Source organism: Protopterus annectens, chromosome 7.part0, assembly GCF_019279795.1.
Source record: "Protopterus annectens isolate FY-2018-M chromosome 7.part0, PAN1.0, whole genome shotgun sequence".
Classification (NCBI taxonomy): domain Eukaryota; kingdom Metazoa; phylum Chordata; order Ceratodontiformes; family Protopteridae; genus Protopterus; species Protopterus annectens.
This window is the reverse complement of record NC_056739.1, coordinates 797,841,146-797,861,145: the sequence shown is the minus strand read 5'-3', so window position 1 is coordinate 797,861,145 and position 20,000 is coordinate 797,841,146. Positions and strand designations below refer to the sequence as shown.

The 20,000-nt window shown below is 42.6% G+C and overlaps 1 long non-coding RNA gene across 2 annotated transcripts in view; it reads right to left on the bottom strand.

The window, feature by feature from the left end:
- Nucleotides 1-20,000, bottom strand: part of LOC122806694 — a 1,210,421-nt gene that overhangs the window by 895,542 nt on the left and 294,879 nt on the right. Inside the window, exon 2 of one of the 2 annotated variants that reach the window (XR_006365540.1) lies at nt 7,321-7,420. The exons of the other annotated variant lie outside the window; for it this stretch is intronic. This is a non-coding gene — a long non-coding RNA (uncharacterized LOC122806694). The remainder of the gene's footprint in view (nt 1-7,320; nt 7,421-20,000) is intronic. 2 annotated transcript variants of the gene reach the window in all.

The following is a 20,000-nucleotide window of genomic DNA, read 5'->3' as shown; positions in this document are numbered from 1 at the left end:
CTTTAGGAGTGTTGTAGTGAAAAACCTGTGACTGTTTTCTGAACCACATTTTCTTACCTTCCCTTTGACTCCTGGAATAGGAACTTTGAAGAGTGGGGAAAAAATAAGGTCTTGTAGTCTTGTTTGCCCCTGGTAAGCATCTCTTCTCCTGGGTCCAAACAGTGTAGAACCATCAAAAGGTGCATTAAGGATACCTTGAAGCTTTCCAAATAGCTGGAAAATATTTTGCAGGACTTGACTCATTGAATGCCACAATGTATACAGAAAAGTACAGTTTTGTACCTACCATAAATGTAGATGTTCGAGTGCTAATACAGCTGCAGTAATCACAGATGGGTTCTCTGCCGTCAGGCGGTTCCTCGGTCGGCCGAATTCCAAAGTCTAGGTCCGGCGTCGGTTGTCATCGCTTTCTTCTCTGACGTCAGTGCGACAGGGGTATATAAGACACAGCCAACGCCATTTTCTTCAGTCTTTCTTGCCCCAGATGTCAGGTGCCCCCAGAAGGAAGGCAATACATAAATTTTATATATAATCATGCAATGCAATATAATCAAAAATCAGTAGTTGCAAGCAAATACACCATAGAAGGATAACCCAATCAGGTTGTATGAGGAGGTGTTAGCCACTAGGCCTTTACCAAGAGGGGGAGGAGGGAGGGAAACCTGTACTGCAGCTGTATTAGCACTCGAACATCTACATTTATGGTAGGTACAAAACTGTACTATGTTCATCGTGCATACAGCTGCAGTAACCACAGATGGGTAGAGTCCCAAAGCTACGCACAGGGTGGTAGGCACTAGGTGGAACTGGGAGGAGCCAGAATGCCCTGCAACACAGCAGTGGCAAAGCCTGCTCTGGTTTTGGAGTATAAAGGTAAGTGGTAGTGTTTTGTGAAGGTATGTACAGAACTCCAAGTGGCTGCCTCCAAAATATCTTTGGTAGGGACTCCTCTGAGGAAGGCTGTAGAGGTAACTGTGGCCCTTGTGGAGTGGGATCTGATGCCTGTAGGAACAGATTTGCCATGAAAGGAGTAACAAAACCATATGCAGTGGCCTATCCATTTTGAAATTGTCTGTTTGGAAATTGGCTTCCCTTGAGCTCCTACAGCATAGGACACAAAGAGTTGTTCTGATTTCCTGAAAGGCTTTGTTCTGTCCAAATAGTAACGTAGCTGTCTATGGATGTCTAAGGAATGTAGCAGCTTTTCCCCTTTGTTTTGAGGATTGGGGTAAAAGGTAGGTAAGTGTATGGCCTGATTTAAAGCTACCCTGGATACTACCTTACGCATAAATGACGGGTTGGTTCGTAGGGAAACCCTGTCCTGATGGAAGATGAGAAAGGGCTGCACAGCCATGAGGGCTTGTAGTTCCGAAATGCTACGAGCTGAGGTAATGGCCAGAAGGAAGGCTGTTTTCCAGGACAAAAATTGCAAATCTGTTGAGGCAGCTGGTTCAAAGGGAGGCAATGTTAATTTTTCTAGAATGTAATTAAGATCCCAGGCTGGTATTGGTTGTTTCCTTGGAGGTCTTATATTCTTAGCCCCTCTGAGGAACTGTCTTAAGAGTGGGTAAGAGAATAAGGGTGGATCAGTGTTGTATTCTGCAGAAATGGCTGAGGCATGAATTTTGATGGAGGAAAAAGAAAGTCCACTGTTCAACAGCTCAGCTAGATACTGTAATATCTGAGGCAAATTCAGTTTTCTAGGATCCTGGCCTTTTTTCTCATTCCAAGCGCAGAACCGTTTCCATTTTGTGGAGTAAGCCTTTCTAGTAGATGGCCTCCAAAATGACATCCTGCACCTCTTTGGAGAGTAGGGTCTGTTGTGGTGTTAAGGAATTTTCCATGCAGCCAGATTGAGAGTTTTCAGCTGACTGTGAAGAGTTTTGTAGCTGTGCTGAGTCAGTAGAAGAGGCATTAGAGGTAGGATCCAGGGAGGAGTATGTGTTAGATTCCTCAGGAGTGGGTACCAGTGTTGTCTTGGCCAGTCCGGAGCAATCAGTATCATCTTCAAGAGCACCTTGGGCAGAAGAGGCAAAGGTGGGAAGGCGTAAACTGTCCATGCTGCCCAACTAAAAGAAAGGGCGTCCACTCTCCAGGCCTTTGGATGGAAGGTCCTTGAGCAGAACTTTGTCAACTGATGATTCCTGTGGGAGGCGAAGAGATCTATGTCTGGCCTTCCCCACGCTTGGATTATCTGTGTAAACACTAGAGGATGCAACTTCCATTCGTGTGGGTCTATCATATTTCTGCTTAGATTGTCTGCCTGCGTGTTTTCCAATCCTGGCAGGTACTGTGCTTGAAGTTCGATTTGCCATTCCAGAGCCAAGTTCCAAAGTGACATGGCTAGCCTGCACAGGGGGTATGAATGTGTTCCTCCTTGTTTGTTTATGTACCACATTACTGTGGTGTTGTCTGTTCTTATCAATAATTGCCCTGGATGCAGGAGGTCCTTGAAAGCTGTAAGTGCATTTATCACTGCTAGCATTTCTTTTTGATTGATGTGAAGGTGCTTTTCCTTTTGGGACCATTTGCCCTGAATGCACCTGCCTGTCATGTGCGCCCCCCAGGCGTAATCTGAGGCGTCTGTAGTGATGACTTGATTTGCTTGAGGCTTGCAGAATGGGAGACCTGTGTTTGGCATGCTTGGGCCCACCATAGAAATTCCTTTTGCAAACAAGGGATTATTGGTATTATTGTTTCTAAACTGTGGCTGTGTTGAGACCATAGGTTTTTTTAAGTACCACTGAAGTTTCCTCATATGCAACTTTGCACATGGGATTAAAAGAATGCAAGATGCCATGAAGCCCAGGGCCTGCAGGATTTTCCTTGCAGTGAGCCTGGTACAATTTGCTAGTATTTTGAAGTACTGAGTTAGTTGCCCCTGTTTTTCTGGCGTAAGATAGGCCATCTGGGTGTTTGTGTCCAAGTTGGCACCCAGGAAAGTTATTTTCTGAGATGGTGTGAGCCTGGATTTCTCTGTGTTGACTGTGTATCCCAGAGAATTCAATAACCGTGTTACATAAGCCAGATGTTCCACAAGTATGTGTTTTCTGTCCGCTTGGATCAGGCAGTCGTCCAAATAAGGGTAAATTTGTATCCCTTGAAGTCTGCAGTAGGCAATTACTGATGCCAGGCATTTCGTGAATACTCTGGGCGCAGTAGATAAGCCAAAGGGCAACGCAGAGAATTGATAGTGGATTGAACCTGCAAGAAATCTGAGGTATCTTCTGCAGCTTTGTCTGATTGGGACATGCAGGTATGCCTCCTTGAGGTCCAATGTTACCAGCCAAAACTCCTTGCCCAGCATGGGAAGAAGCTGCTGTAATGTGAGCATCTTGAATTTTGGTACGAGTAGAAATGTGTTTAGGATGGATAAGTCCAAAATGGGTCTCCAGTCGGTTCCTTTCCTTGGTACCAGAAATAGTCTGGAATAAAAACCTTGACCTTGTTCATGAGTAGGTACCTCTTGAATAGCTTTCATGTCCATGAGCTTTGAAATTTGTATTTGAGCCTCTGCCCTTTGATTGTGTGGCAGGTTCGGCATGCCTCTCATTTTTGGAAGAGTGTGAAAATGAAATCTGTAGCCTCTGTTTATAATGTCCAGGATCCATTTGTGTGTTGTGATAATATGCCAATTTCTTGTAAATAATGCCAGCTTTCCTCCCAAGGGTGCTGCCAGCTGAGACTTGCTTGGCATGAAAAGGGGGAAGTCATTGAGTTTGTTTCCTGTATTGTTGTGCACTGTCTTCGCCACCTCTTGGTGCTGGAGTTTGCCATTGTCTGCCTCTATATGATCCTTGAGATTGTCCTCTGCCCCCTGTGCGCCTGTATCTACCTCTTTGGGGCTTGTCCGTGGCTGGAAAGGACCAGTTTTTTGAAGGCCAATTTCTGCTAAAACGTGGTGGTTGAACCTGTAGAAAAGCTTTTACAGTTTGCATAGATTTAGATTTTTCTTCCATTTTCCGTAGTATCTCCTCAGCAATAGTACCAAATAGTACATCCTTTTGTAAAGGAGCATCTAGTAGTTTAGCTTTAACTTGATCAGGCAAGGTTTGTTCCCCAAGCCAGGCATGTCTACGAATGACTGATCCTGTAACAGCAGCTCTACTTGAGGTCTCTAGAGCATCATAGCCACATTGTAAGGTGTGTTTACCCACTTGTTCTGCACTGTGAATCATATCCTGCAACTCCTTCAAATCTGGTTGTTCAGGTTGTGACATTTTATTTCTTAATTGAGATAACAGAAACTGCTGATATTTAAGCATATGGAACTGACAATTTAAGGCCCTCATGGCTAGGGTGGCCGAGGTATATACATTTTTTCCCCACCTTTCTAAGGATCTAGACTCTCTTTCGGAAGGTAGTGGATTCTTAGAGTAGAGGCCTTCATTCCCTTGGGGCCTTGAGAAATGGTTTCAGGGTCAGCATTATGGCTTTTGTAAAGAAATTGGTGAGAGTTAGGAACTCTGTAGTACCTATCAGGCTTGACTGGGGCAGGAGGCAGGGAATCCGGATTAAGGCAGGCCTCCGAGTAAACATCAAGTATGTCCAAGACAGGAGGTATCGCCAGAGGCCTGTGCTGAGGTAGCAAAAGAAATTCCCTAAGTCTTTTCTTGGAATCAGAAAAGTCTTGGCCTTCCCAATGGAAATGTTCCCTCAAGGTATGCAAGGTTTCCCCAAAAGAAAAATCCTCTGGGGGAGATTCAGAAGGAATGGACTGCTCTGCATCAGAATCTTCAAAAGGGGAGTACGAGTGTTCCTCTTCATCAGAATGTTCTGAAATAATGGAGCCCTGTTCAGAAGAGGGAGAGTCTTCCTCCACTCTGGGTCTCTTGTCCGGAGGGGGTTGGGAACCCCTGATAAGAGTAATTAAATCCTCAGCCATTTTAAGCATCTGTTTTTTAGGCATGGGGCCTGGAGATGGGGCCTGTGCAACAGGCCTCTTGGGATGCATGGCTGATTTGAACTTAGTAAAGGCCTTAATGGAAAAGGAAGATGAGGGTCTAAAGACACCATGGGTGGAAGTGGACCTGTCCACGTTAGGAGGCTCAACACTCACAGTGGCTTCGGTAGCTGTTGTCTGGGCATGGGCCGAGGCACCTGCGGTCTCGGTTGCAGGAGACACCGCCAAAGAAGTGTCATCGGTAGTCAGGGGCTGTGTAGGTGCCTCGCCGAGAACCGGACCACGTGTAGCCGGTTTTGGCGTGGTGTCGGTGGAGACCGCGGACCTCGCGTGTCGGTCTTTGTCCTTGCGTTTTTTGGACAAAAAGGTATTCGGAGTCTCCGACGACATTTTATAATCAAAAGCTTTACCAAAAAAGTGCTGGGCGAACTCCGCCAGACGCTTAACAGTGCGTTTATTGAAAGTAGCGCAAAAGCGACAGCCCGAGACATCGTGGTCTGGGCCTAAACAAGGTATGCAGAGGGAATGGAAATCCTTATGCGGTATTTACTTCCCACAAGAAGTACAATTGTTAACTTTGTCTGACATCGGTCTGAGGCAAGAAAAGTTTCCCCAACGGGGTACTTAGCTTTAAAGAAGACTTCGGTTTCCAAATTTTCGTAATTTCAGGAGCTGGCCGACCGGCACTTGCGAACTGCTTCTGCTTCGGGCACCGCGCGGCAAAAAAGACTGAAGAAAATGGCGTCGGCTGTGTCTTATATACCCCTGTCGCACTGACGTCAGGGAAGAAAGCGACGACAACCGACGCCGGACCTAGACTTTGGAATTCGGCCGACCGAGGACCCGCCTGACAGCAGAGAACCCATCTGTGATTACTGCAGCTGTATGCACGATGAACATCATCAGCAAATCAATTTAAATGAAACACTGAAGTGGAAGGCAGCAGTTAAGCCCAACAACTGGATTCCAGGAAACAAACAATTTTGAGAAAGAACAGCACTAATGTAGATTTTCTGCTATGAAAAAAACAAGCAAAACATGGCTGAGGCCTAAAGGGAGGAAAATATAACACTGGAAAAAGGCTAAATAAAGGACTAATTTGACTGAAACAAATTTCATTCAGAACAATGACACAGAATAAGTCAAAGGAGACGGACACAGTAAATTAATAAAGTTAAAATGTTTGCATAATACAGTCTGCAGCCATTTTTTCAGATCTAAGCATGACGAGCACAATACAACGAGGCAGCTCCCAGATCTCTGGATACAACAAGGCAGCTCCCAGATCTCTGGATACAACGAGGCAGCTCCCAGATCTCTGGATACAACGAGGCAGCTCCCAGATCTCTGGATACAACGAGGCAGCTCCCAGATCTCTGGATACAACAAGGCAGCTCCCAGATCTCTGGATACAACAAGGCAGCTCCCAGATCTCTGTATACAACGAGGCAGCTCCCAGATCTCTGGATACAACGAGGCAGCTCCCAGATCTCTGGATACAACGAGGCAGCTCCCAGATCTCTGGATACAACGAGGCAGCTCCCAGATCTCTGGATACAACGGAGGCAGCTCCCAGATCTCTGGATACAACAGGGCAGCTCCCAGATCTCTGGATACAACAGGGCAGCTCCGCATACTGTGGGGAATGCAGTGGGCTTGCCTTCTACAAAACGTCTCAAAATGTTATCGTTATGATGCAAAATGCAAGTAAAACTGTAGACTTCAGCTGATTTACAATGTTGCTGCTGCCTATGTATAGTTATGCTGTGGCTCGCATTTAGTTTATAAAAAGCAATGTTAAGTCGTAACAGACAAATACACAGAACTGCACTGCACTGTGTACAACACTGTTGACTGTGTAGCTCAGCTGACTTGTCACTGTAGTCTGTGTTGCAAACCTGAAGTAATAAGTTTCAAGTTTCCTGCTGTTCAGGATTTCAATGTTTTGAGCTTGTCATTTTGACAATCTATTTCAGGCTGCTGGGATCTGACCATTTATCCTGCAACCAATATCTCTTTTCACGGGTTATTTGGCACTGACCTCATCATTTTTCTTTCTTTCTCCTAAACTATTTAAATTGTACATCCTAAAGAGATGGCGTTTCTACACCCTTTGCACTATATGTGATGGGGGTCTAACAAACTGTTCATACGCACACACAAACACAGTTATCATTTCTATCGTGATACATATTCTTGTTTATCTCCATTTCCCAGCTTGATGGTAGAGCCTGGTTACACTTAGTTCATCTGATACAACCATTTTCATGTACTATACAAAGGAAGTAATACCGTACTCTATACAACTTCCAACCTAACAACAAGCTAAACCAGTTACTATCAGCCAGGCTGGTACAATCGCCAACACTTCTTTCTCACATTCCAGTAAAGATAACTTCACAAACTGAGCTTCTTACCTATCCAGCTCTTCCTAAAGATTCAGCAGCCATCACAGAGGTCTTCAGGTGTCAACATGTATTTTAGTAACAGCACTACAGCTTTTCAGCATCCATCAACCTAAACAATAAAAAGTTAAAAAATCACCATCAGCCTTGTTGTTCACAGTCCTGCACCAGCAATTTAGCACCAAAAAGGCTAAGGAGAGAAGCCACCTAGAAACTTAGCTTATACACCTGTGACTGACTCCTGCATCCTCACCACCTGTGCCTCCTTGGTCATCCAGATAATGAATTAGAACGCTAATCTGCACCTCTACAAATGATACAAAGGTGTGTCCAGTAGTATAAAATGAAGGAGCAAACCAGCAGAAGGACATGGACACGCAAAACGAAAAATCTAGGCTGTTAACCTCTACAGCTGAAAAAAAAAAAAAATCAATCAGATTTTTTTTTTTTTTTTTAAGTTAAGGACCTGCAACTAACAGCACAGAGCTGTGGCAAAGACACACAAAGGTTCCCATATGGGAGCCTAACATCACCCTTCACCTGCCCTGAGCCCAGTAAAAAAAAACACACCTCCCTAAAGGACAGTAAACAGGGAAGATGATGCCACTCTTTCCAGTGACTATGGAAGGGTCCCCATTTGGAGTACAACATGCACTGCAGACAGCCTTCGGACAATATCACGACCTTAACACAGAACTTTCTATCTAGAATATGGTTAGCAGGTCTGTAGGCACACAAGGACCAAGGAGAAATATTGTGAGAACTTCACAGTGGTCAGAGGCCAGCCTTCCCTAACAACAGTGATGCTCTGTAGGGCGCGTAATTCAAAGTGTGGAGAGTGGGCACCACTGAGTTACATGACAAATGGGAAGGCTCCCCCACTGATGAAGTCAGCAGCCCTGCAGGCTTCAAGTGCAGAAGGGTATTAGGCCACGGCACAAGATCAGGGAAATGGGACAAAGATGCAAAGGGTGCTGAAACTACACAGTGACAGTACAGTGAAGGACACGAGGGGAGGATGAAACAGGAAAGCTACCTTACTACTACAGAAAAAAATGTAAAACAGGCACGTGAAAGGCATTTTTACTCAAGTAAGAGCCAGGGAATGAACTCGACCCAATTACTTTGAGGTTAGTAGAGACAATGCATAGTTTTTAAGGACACGATGGATGTTTGATTTGGAAGGAATTTTTGAATCAGGGCACTTAAACAGGTTATTTATATTTGTTAACTGGGACGGTGCACTTATCCCATTGGGCCAATTTCAGTCTCAGTCCAGAATGTGAACACACATCAAGTGGAAAAAATAAAAACAATTAATACAATAAAACAGCACACCAAAAAAACAAAGATACAGTTAATATACAATAGAAAAATTATTTAAGAAGGTAGCCAACAGAACCACTATGTACACTATTTACATCAGTTAGATTAAGCGACATGTTAGGAATTTGAGAAGATATACTATAGTGAAAATGACAGACCCCATGTTTTGAGAAATCAGGGAGAATAGGGTATGTGACCTGAAGGAGAGCATTTACAAAATGTTCTTTACACAGCAACCAAAATGAGTTATAGTTATACACTAAGATTTGAGGGAAGATCCCTCCAGAGCTTGGGTCCAAGGTTAGAAAGGGAGTGGTTATAACCCTGCAGTATGGCTTTAGGTGCTTGCCAAAGAGGCCCTGAGTGGCTATGAGATCTAAGGTTACATTACTTGGGCTGTCAAAATAAGCTAAAGGAAAGAGAACAGGAGTTTTCTTTCAGGAGCCAGAAAGGTTTCAGTTGAGTAATTTGGCTCGTTGCTGAATCAGCAGCCAGTTGGTTTTGCTAGTGTTAAGACAACAGTGTTCATACTTTGGAGAATGGATAATGAGGCAGGAGATGGAGATTGTTTGGATGGGTGGCAGAGTTTCTTTTGGATGCAGATGCCACAGGAGGTAGGCAGTATTCAAGCCAGGCTAGAAGAATCCTTTTGCCAATAGCATTTCTTGCTGGAAAGCAGAGCAAGGAGAAGGAGATTTTGTTGGCCCAAAAAAGTAGGGAGTTTATCTTTTTCCTGGTGTTTTCCAGATAATGGTGGAAGTTAAGTGAGGGATCAAGTCACACTCCTACATATATGAAGGTGTTAACATGCAAAGTGGCATTATTAAGGTGGTCAAGAATAAGAATCAGGTTGGGGTCCTTTTGCCTTTTAGTAGAGGTTCCAAAATGCATTTTTAGTTTTTGAGGCGTTGAATTTTTTTTTTTTTTCTTTTACTACTAAGCCAGTTAATGAGGGAGAGAAAATTGTTTTGCAAATTATGTTGAACTGAGTGGGTTGTATAATTGGGGAAGAAAATAACCACGTCTTTGTCGTTTCGTAAGACTGGAAGTTGGGGGAAGGTCAAGTGTAAGCTTATTAATAGAAAATGGAGGAAGAAAAGAGGGACAAGTATTAAGGGAGTGGTGGCTAATTGTCAGAAGAAAAAATTCAAACGAGTCGAATCTGCCTCAGGCGATTCCTTTATTAGCAGTTAACCAGATTACACAGCATGTTGGCCAAGATGTCCGGTCTGGACTGATCTGATCTCCCCTGATCTGATCTGATCTGATCAACTTGTTTACCGACATCAACTTTTATACTGCAAGCAAAACAACTTTTTGTTACATTTCTGACCGTTGACAGTTGGCTATGAAAAACATATTTATCACAAACTACCTCAAACCCACAGCTAGTACAGAATGTTCAAGAAGTACAAAATGTTCAATTCAACAACGGTAGCTCAAATTTTCCAGGACACACAGCCTGCCCCAGTAAATTAACTCTTACTCGGCCGTGCGTCCTTATCCAGGCTTCACTTGAGCTATAACCAAATCTCTTTATTCTGAAATGCAGAAAACAGATATCATTCAGGTTCATAAGCAATGCTGCATTTTGTTCACAGATGAGGCCCATCTTTGATAGGCATATCCCAACAAATAACATGTTCACTTTGCAAGAACAGGAAAAAGACAAACAGTATGTTTTTAAAACTTTTTCTCAACATTTCCCCCCCTGAAAACACTTTTATTTGTCTTTTATTTCAGCAATATATGGTAAAAACTAAGTTTTTCTTTGCATACACTACTTCATTGGCAAGACAAATTTTTAAATTTCAAAAACATTTGCAAAGAGTCACATTTCAACGTATTCACTTTCACCAGTCTGTTGCAATTGCTGGTACATCGTCTTCGTAACAGCAGTATCAACCAGTCTTTGTAGAAGACCTCGGATACAGGGTATACAACAACAACCACATACCACCACGATAGCCACAGCGACTCCAACGGACACCAGGAAACTGCTGATGAAATGACTCCATTTTCCAAACCACGCTTGTAGAAAATCTGTAAAGGGATTATTTACCCCATAGTTCTCTGCCAATTCTTCGGATAACATCTCCAAACCTTTCAAAGCTTGAGTGATACTTCCATCAGGCGCAGTGTTGTTTGGAATATATGTACAACAGAAAGTCCCAAACATCTTACAAACTCCTCCTTCTTTGGCCAGGAGCATATCCAATGCAATTCGATTCTGCCATGCCACCTGCGAAGTGGCCTCCAGTTGTTCAGCAATTCCTTTCAATGCATCTTTGGTATAGTTCACAAAACACTGCTGGTTATAGTAAATGTAGTTGATCCAGTCCACATTCTTATTAGGTTGAATCCAGACAAAGATGGATGTGAAACCAGCTGCTATTTGGTTTATTGCTTTGTATTCATCAGGCACGCCTCTTGGTACGCCAATGCTATCGATGTAGACAACGTTATCGAAAGATTGCTTCGGTACCTCTCTTTTTCTCCTACTCAACCACTTCGGCTTTATTTCAAGTTCTCTTACAAAATTGCTTGCTGGAACTGGGAAAATGTAGAATGGCAGAATTAACTTTACAAGTGCACAAGTTCCCTTCCAGGGAATCGTAAGCCTTGATCTGAGTTTGTTGTCTCCACATAACCACCATACGTCTGCTAAACTATGAGTTTGGTTCTCCAGAAATGGATTCCCATTGCCATTCACAGTAACATTGCAATAGTTCTGTCCCATATTGCCATAATTTTTCCCTGTGCCATCTCTGGAAATGCACATATACAAACCTGGATAGGAAATCGCTGCAGGCGGTTTCTCAACTTTGCTTATGACCGGAAAACGCTGAGTTTCATCTTTGCATTTATCTTCAGTTTTGTTGAAGAATAATTTCAACAGACACGTTAGGTTACCTTCATCTTGCATCAATGGGACTGTTGCTAATTGCTGTTTACCTTCAGCACAAGAAATACAGTTCTCACGATGTGCTTCTCGGGTACTATATCTAACCCAAGTTAACCATTCATTATGGTGTACGAATCCCGTCTGGATTAACAATTGTTCTTCTTTTGTGAAGGCAAAATCTGCTTTATTTGTAGCATTCTTAAGGCTTTGTACTTTAAGTTGGAGGGTCCCCAAAGGATCAGTTCTAGTTGGAAGAGATACTCAGATTCCATAAACTCCTGAATCACTTTCTTGTGGTGACACAATGGTTATAGTAACTACTCCGGTACCTTGGAAATGCGCAATTTTTATTCTTTGTTGCCTGCTTTTATCTTTCTCTGGTATCACTGCACCACTTGTTTCCCATCCATTCACATCTGTTGACCACCAAACACTTGACCCAGGACGTACAGTCTCTACTGCACAAGTATTTTGCACGAGTCAAGAAATTATTATCGTTCCATTTAGAACAGTCCAAAATTCCTTCACAAAGTTTCACCTTAAACACAGTAGTAACACCTGTTTGCGCTTGCAGCACCACCATTCCTTTTTCTCTTGCAACTGTTCCTTCTCGTATGGACATATTTACTTTCGCCACCAAAATCATCATCATGTGACAGTTCAAGTACCAGTTGAACATGGCCATCGTCCCTAAGGACTACCTCGCGCCGTTGGTTTCTTCACTGGGTTTGAGACGAACTAACCCCTATTGGGCTAATCCCCCTTTGTAGCCAGACTTTGCGCTCAGAGGTCCAGTGGAGTTTGACCAATATCAATGGCAGAAGGAAGAGCCTTGAGTTTTTTACAGTGGGTGATATGAATCCACGAAGTCCTCTCAGCGATCTTTACAGCCGTAGGTGTCGAGATAAGTACTTGGTATGGGCCTTCCCACCTGGGGGATAACCAATTCTCTCTCTTCACAATTCGGATCCACACCCAGTCCCCGGGTGCCACGCTTAACAAGGTTTCATTTCTGGAATCTGCAAAGGAGTCATTGGTTACAAGAGATTTGACATTTAGCAGCTTCTTCATATAATCCGCTAGATCCTCACCCCCTCACGTTCCGCTGGCAACAATCCTTGCCACTGTAGGACATAATATGGTCTCCCAAACAAAAGTTCAAATGGTGTAAGTCCTTTGTAGGAAGGTGAGATTCGCATGTACAGGAGTGCCAACGGAAGGCACGCAGTCCATGACCTGTGTGTTTCTGCCATTAGTTTGCGGAGCTTACTCTTCAAGACACCATTGTGTCTTTCCACCAGTCCAGCTGATTGGGGATGGTAAGCACAATGATTTTTGAGATCAATTTGAAACACTTGACCCAATTTCTGAACAATCTGGTTAACAAAATGAGACCCATTATCACTGTAAATGCGTCTTGGTAGGCCAAATCGGGGAATTATTTCTGTAGTCAAAAGCTTTGCTACTGTTTGTGCATTCGGATGCTTCACTGGAAAAGCTTCTACCCATTTAGAAAAAGCATCAATAATGACCAAACAGAACCTTTTTCCCTCTGAGGGTGTCAATTCAATAAAGTCCATACAGAGAGTGTGGAATGGATACGGAGGGGTAGGGAATGCCTGCTGAGACTTTTTAACTCCCCCCTGAGCATGATACTTTGCACATAATAAAGAAGATAAACAGAATTGCTTTGCATAAGTTGAAAACCCTTTACACCAAAACACCTTAGACACTATCTGAATCATCGTCTGTACTCCTACATGGACAGGTCCATGGCTAACCAATGCCGCATATCTAAAAAGGTTTGAGGGTAATACCATTTTGCCATCTGATGCCCTATACAACCCACACTGTTGAGTGATACCATATTTTACCAAACGACATTTTTCCTTCTGTGTCGTCAATGTTTGCATTACTTTTAGTGTCTCTAAGTCTAAGAGGTGTCCGGGCTCCAAATCATTATCATGTAAAAGCAAATCATTTTCTTGAGCTCCCTTTTTTGCAGCCATATCAGCAAGGGCATTTCCCCTGGAGACAGGATCTTTTCTGTTGGTATGTGCGGAAGATTTACATATCGCTATCTGAAGTGGTAGTTGCACTGCATCTAATAACTGTAAAATTAAATCTCTGTGATTTATTGGTTTGCCTGTCGCAGTAACCATTCCCCTATTCTTCCATAGTTGAGCGAAAACATGTACAGTGGAGAAAGCATATTGACTATCTGTATAAATTGTCACTTTTTTACCCTCCACTAAGGTACAAGCTCGAGTCAAAGCCACCAACTCAGCTGCCTGTGCAGAATAAATGTTTGACAATCCTTTTGCCTCGAAAACTTCAGTTTCTGTGGTGACAGCATACCCTACTAGTGTTTTTCCTACAGTGTCTTTCTTTGCTGATCCATCTACAAACAAAACAAGATCAGAATCTATCAACGGAATATCCGTTAAATCTGGTCGGGGAAGTATTTTGTCATGAATGCTCTCTAAACAAATGTGTGGAGTACCTTCTTCTGGAGTCGGCAAAAGTGTCGCCGGATTAAGAGTAGTACATCTTTCTATGGTCATATGAGGCTGTGTCAGCAGCACGGTCACACACGACAAATGTCGACCAGGAGATAAAAAAGGTTATCTTATCTTGCAAAAGTATAGTAGCTACTGAATGTGGAACCCGCAATTGTAATGGATGAAACAAAACTAATGATGCTGAGGCTTGTACTGCCATGGCGGCCGCCACTACAGCTTGAACACAATGCGGCAATGCCCTTGCAACAGGATCTAATCTGGAGGAGTAGAAAGCTATCGGCCTCTGTTTATCCCCATGTACTTGTACCAGAACCAAAGTCATATATCCTCCCTTACAATCAACCATTTGTACAAACGGCTTAGAATAGTTCGGAAAACCTAAAACAGAGGATCCTGCTATCAATTGCTTAATTCTAATAAATGCCTGTATTGCCTTATTTGTCCACTGTATATTATTCTTAGCTGCCATGGGAGTATCATAGATCAGTGCGGTCAATGGCCCTACTTCCTCAACATAGTTAGGGATCCAACTTCTACAAAAATTAGTCACACCTAAAAAGGACATCATAGGTGCCTCAAGAATTGCTTGTTTTCTTTTGTTCTCCAATTGTCTACCTGCATGCGAAATTAAATAACCCAAGTACTTTACTTGTGCTTTCCACAATTGTAACTTTTCTTTATTTACCTTATGTCCTTGCCCAGCTAAAAAACTAAGAAGGGCAAGGGTATCCCTTCTACAACTTTCCTGCGTGGGTGAGGCCAACAAAATATCATCTACATACAACAGAACCTGGCTTCCCTCTGGGCGAACAAACTGAGCTAAATTTGCAGCCATTTCTTGTGCGAATATTGTCGGACTCTCACAATAGCCCTGTGGCAATCTGGTGTAGGTGTATCTTTTACCTTGATAAGTGAATGCAAACCAAAATCTACTCTCCTTATGTAGTGGTATGGAGAAAAAGGCATTGCTTATATCTATGACAGAAAAATATCTGTGCTGAGGTAGTAAATCATTAAGTAATGTATAGGGGTCAGGGACCACCGGTGCTCTTGGGATCACAGCCGAATTAACTGCTTGTAAATCCTGAACCAACCTCCATGACCCATCCGGTTTCTTTACAGGAAACAACAGAGTATTGCAGAGTGAATCTGGGCATTCAACAAGAATTCCTACCTGTTTTAGCTGCTCAATGACTGGCTTAATTCCTTCCTCTGCTTGTTTACTTGGTGGGTATTGTTGCTTACGTGGTCTAAAACCTGACTTTGGAGTTATACAAACTTCACCTGCTGTTTTCATCAGTCCTACATCCCCTTTACCTTTTGACCATAAATCTACAGGTAAGGCACTTAACGCACTATCTTCCTCTTTAGTTAGGAGGATTTGTCATGCCATTTCTGTTTTGTCATCCCTGAGGTGCACACTTGGTTGTGCCCAAATCACCCAATTTAATCTTTGTACCTGGATCTTTTGATCCTTCAACTGACTTTCGGACATTGTGTCCCAATTTGTTACCTTTTTCGCCAAATCTACCCAATGTGTCCCCACCGCTTTAGTAATTGAAATATGTGGGCTATAACCTGAGCGATATAAAGAACTCATTTCCTTGGTCAAAGTACAGGTCACTACTGTATTACCTTGCTTATCCCAAAACATATCATTCAAAATTATCCTTGCACATTTGTGCCTAAAGAATTCTTTTTCAAAGTCTTTATCCGGACCAGGGGCCTGTCTGTAGTACATAGTACAATGTAAGTACGCTGCAACCTGCGGTGACCCGCTCCTAGATTTACTTAAAGCTAGGTTGATCAAATCTGTAACAACCCTCCCCGGCCCGTTTGAAATCAAGTCCTGGCTATACAAGTAAAACAAGTCTTGTACTCCTTGCACCGCCAAGCCATCCGCTAACCTTTTCGCCTCAATGCCTTTAGGTGTGGGAATTGCCATTATTCCAAACAAATGCATCAAATCTCTTCCCAGCAAATTAACTGGACAAACGTTCGATATAATTACCCTACACCTAACAGTTTGGTTTGTTTGCGGATCTGTGAACAATAGAGGATGAGACAGTGGTTCCTTATAGATTTTCCCGTTTGCCGCTTTCACAAGGACAATCTCATCTGTTTCGCAGTTCGGGGGTAGAACTGCTGGACACAAAAGTGTATGCTATGCACCTGAATCACATAAAAACTCCACTTTCTGTCCCTCAACCAAAAACTCTATCATGGGTTTTTGATCCAGATGCATAGCAATACCCAAAAGTGCCAGGTTTATGACTTCGCAGTCACAATCCCGCCCTTCCTTAATTTCCTGGGTGTCCTGACATTCATCACAGAGAGTGTATGCCTCATCATCATCACAATCATTCTCACTTTCTTCTTCTCTACAATAATCACAATAATGAATTTGGTGCCTTCCTTTACTATCATATAGTCATGTTCGTAAGCTGTGAGGGATGTTTCCACTCTTCGCAGTCGGCAGCAAAGTGCCCACGTCTACCACATTTAAAACATTCTCCACGTTTTAACCTCCCCTCATAGTCCTCTGAATGTCCACCCTGTTTATACGACGTGTCCCATTTCGGGCCCCCACGTTTTTGTACGCCACCACGGCGCCCTTGCCCCCTTTTGTCCTGTACCAAAAATATACCACCATCATCCCCTACTGCTAACACTTGTACTTTCTTTTTCTTTTTTAAATTGAAATGTCGCTCAGCATGCCGTGCATATTCAAACAAAGGTTGCAGTCTACATGTTCTGTGATCAACTATATGCTTAGTTATAAAACTATTTATCGGAGCCTTACAACCTTTAAGAAAAGCGTTTTTCAATTGCTGTTCGTACGGACTATCAGTAGTCTGATCCTGCGGAATCATCATTCCACAATGGTTATTGAACACTTCTGTCAATCTTACAATATAGTGATCTACAGATTCATCATCATTTTGGATGCACTGATTTATTACTGTCCAATCTGCTCTTGGACGCCACTTATCAGAAATTCTCTTCAACAGATCAGTGACTAGCATGTCTAACACCCCAGAATTATGCTTTAATGTAGTGCCGTCATCTGCCTTACATGTCCAAGTACCACAAACTAAGTGCCAATCTGGACCCAGGATTTGTCGCACTACTTGTTCTACTTCTAAACCATTTAGATGAGAACTTAAACGCATACCAACTATGTCCTCAGAAAACTTTTGAAAATTAACCTTGGGATGAGGAATACCATCCGTAGCTCGTTTTATATCCTCTCTAGCCCAGGGACGATAAACTAAAATAGTTGGCTCTTGTCCAACATCCCCTGCTTGTGGGTTTGCAACTTGTATTAAGGGAAGGGCTTCTGAGTGGTCAGAAAGTTTAATGGCCCAACGTCCTTGCCCTGCTGGTCCCGACCTTAACTGCATAGGATGGTCTACCTGTTGCAAAGCAACCTTGGGTACTACGGGAATTTGCGGGTAAATTGGAGGGGTCACAACGTTTCCTTGAGCAGCCAATAACCCACCCTGCTGTACAGATCCCACATCTTCAGACTGATATTGAGGAGGTTCCGCCGGTACAGCAGCAGCAATTTCCCCATACGGTGGGGCAGTTGCCTGCCTTTGCACCGCACAAACTGTATGCTCATCCTCCTTATCTAAAAATAAAGCTACTTTTCCACTTGGCACCAGTGATCCCTTTTGATTTATTTTTTTCTTTTTCCTGGCACTGTTTTTCTTTCATAGCTCGTTTATTTGCCTCTTCTAACCATTTTTGTGCTTGGGGAAATCCCAATTGTCTTTGTTTTTTTAGTTCTAGTTCCCGCATCTCTTTTCAAATCTCTAACCAATTTTGCACATGCATTCTTATTTAGTGTACCATCAAAATCATATCTCGACTTCCACTTTTTCAAAAATGTAACATTATTTTTGTTTAAACCTTTTATATACTTAGCATCAACATTTAAACAGGCATCACTCTCACACTTGCAGCAACTCGAACCCATGTTTCCCATAGATTTCTTATTTTACCTTTCCTTTTTTTTTTTTTTTTTTCTTCTCAGGTATTTAGGACTGTATCAAAATAATTTTACAGGGCTTATTATAAAATGGGATTATCTTAACGGATGAACCTAACAAAATAATCTTAACAAGTAATCCTACCCATCCTTAACTAAAAATAAAACCTTGTCGACAAGATTAAATTAAATTAAAAGAAATTTATTTTTCATCCTACCTGAACCAGATGAGACTCAGTTTCCCCTTTTCGTTCAGAAACCGTCCCTCAGATAGGGATCAGAGAGCGTCTGGCCTCTTTTCAATGACAAATCAGTCGGAGGGCTTTCAGTCGAGGGAATCTTAAGATGAGAAACCCTCACCTGCACAGGTTTTTCAGTCTCTCTGTCAGTCTGATCCGTATCTTCGTAGAGGTTTCCGGTCCAAAGGACCAAAATGTCAGAAGAAAAAAATCAAACGAGTCGCATCTGCCTCAGGCGATGAATTTTCCTTTATTAGCAGTTAACCAGATTACACAGCATGTTGGCCAAGATGTCTGGTCTGGACTGATCTGATCTCCCCTGATCTGATCAACTTGTTTACTGACATCAACTTTTATACTGCAAGCAAACAACTTTTTGTTACATTTCTGACCGTTGAAAGTTGGCTATGAAAAACATAGGAAAAACATGTTTATCACAAATTACCTCAAAACCACAGCTAGTACAGAATGTTCAAGAAGTACAAAATGTTCAATTCAACAACGGTAGCTCAAATTTTCCAGGACACACAGCCTGCCCCAGTAAATTAACTCTTACTCGGCTGTGCGTCCTTATCCCAGGCTTCACTGAGCTATAACCAAATCTCTTTATTCTGAAATGCAGAAAACAGATATCATTCTGGTTCATAAGCAATGCTGCAGTTTGTTCACAGATGAGGCCCATCTTTGATAGGCATATCCCAACAAATAACATGTTCACTTTGCAAGAACAGGAAAAAGACAAACAGTAGTATGTTTTTAAAACTTTTTCTCTTAACACTAATTTATTTTTAAAATTTAATGAGATGGAGAGGTCATTTTGGAACCAGGGAATAATGTCAGGGCTAACCCCCAATGTCAGGGAGAAGGTTTTAACAGGATTAAGTGGTCAATCAGGCTCTGTTAAGGTCTCTAAATATGGTTCCAGTAAGAGGAGGCTTTGCCCAAAGCTAAAAGCGTGTGGTCAATGAAGGTCCAAAGTGCAGTGGAAGTACTGCGGCCAGACTAGAAACCGTGCTACTTGGAAGAGAGGCAGTATTGACTTACGTAGTTTGACAGGTGATTATTGGCCAGTTTTTCTAAGATTTTTCCAAGGGTTGGGAGGATGGAGATTGGACAGTAATCACCAGGTATCTAGGGGCTGGGGATTTTTTTTTTTTGGGGGGGGGGGTGACTTCTACTGTTTTCCATATATTCGGCATACAGTTTTGAGTTAAGCAAAGGTTGTAAAAATGCAGCAGAGGACTAACTATGTATTCCCTACAATGGAATACGAACAAGAGGGGCAGGGTGACTGTCCTTGCAGGCAAGTCAAGTTTTAGGTTTTCAAAGAGTTGAAATATCTTTGTTTACAATCTTTTAAAAGTAGGGGGGTAAGGGGAATATGTGAGCTGACAGAGGGGAGGGTAAAGAAATAAGTACTAAAGTCTGAGGATGAGAGGGAAGAGGAGGAAAGTGAGCATTGGGGGCAGTTTTAAGACCTGTTAACTGGTTGACCTCTGCACAGAATTGTTTAGGGGAGTGAAATGGGTTTGACTGACGTATTATCACATGAAAGTTCTTATGACATTCGATTGCTGGCTTAGGCAAGTATATGTCCCAGTTGAGAGACGATAGCTAAATTGCAAATAAACATTAACAAACTAAAAACTTATGTTGTAATGTAATGAGTTTTTGAGAGGATGTTTTACAATCAAGCTGAAGCTTAT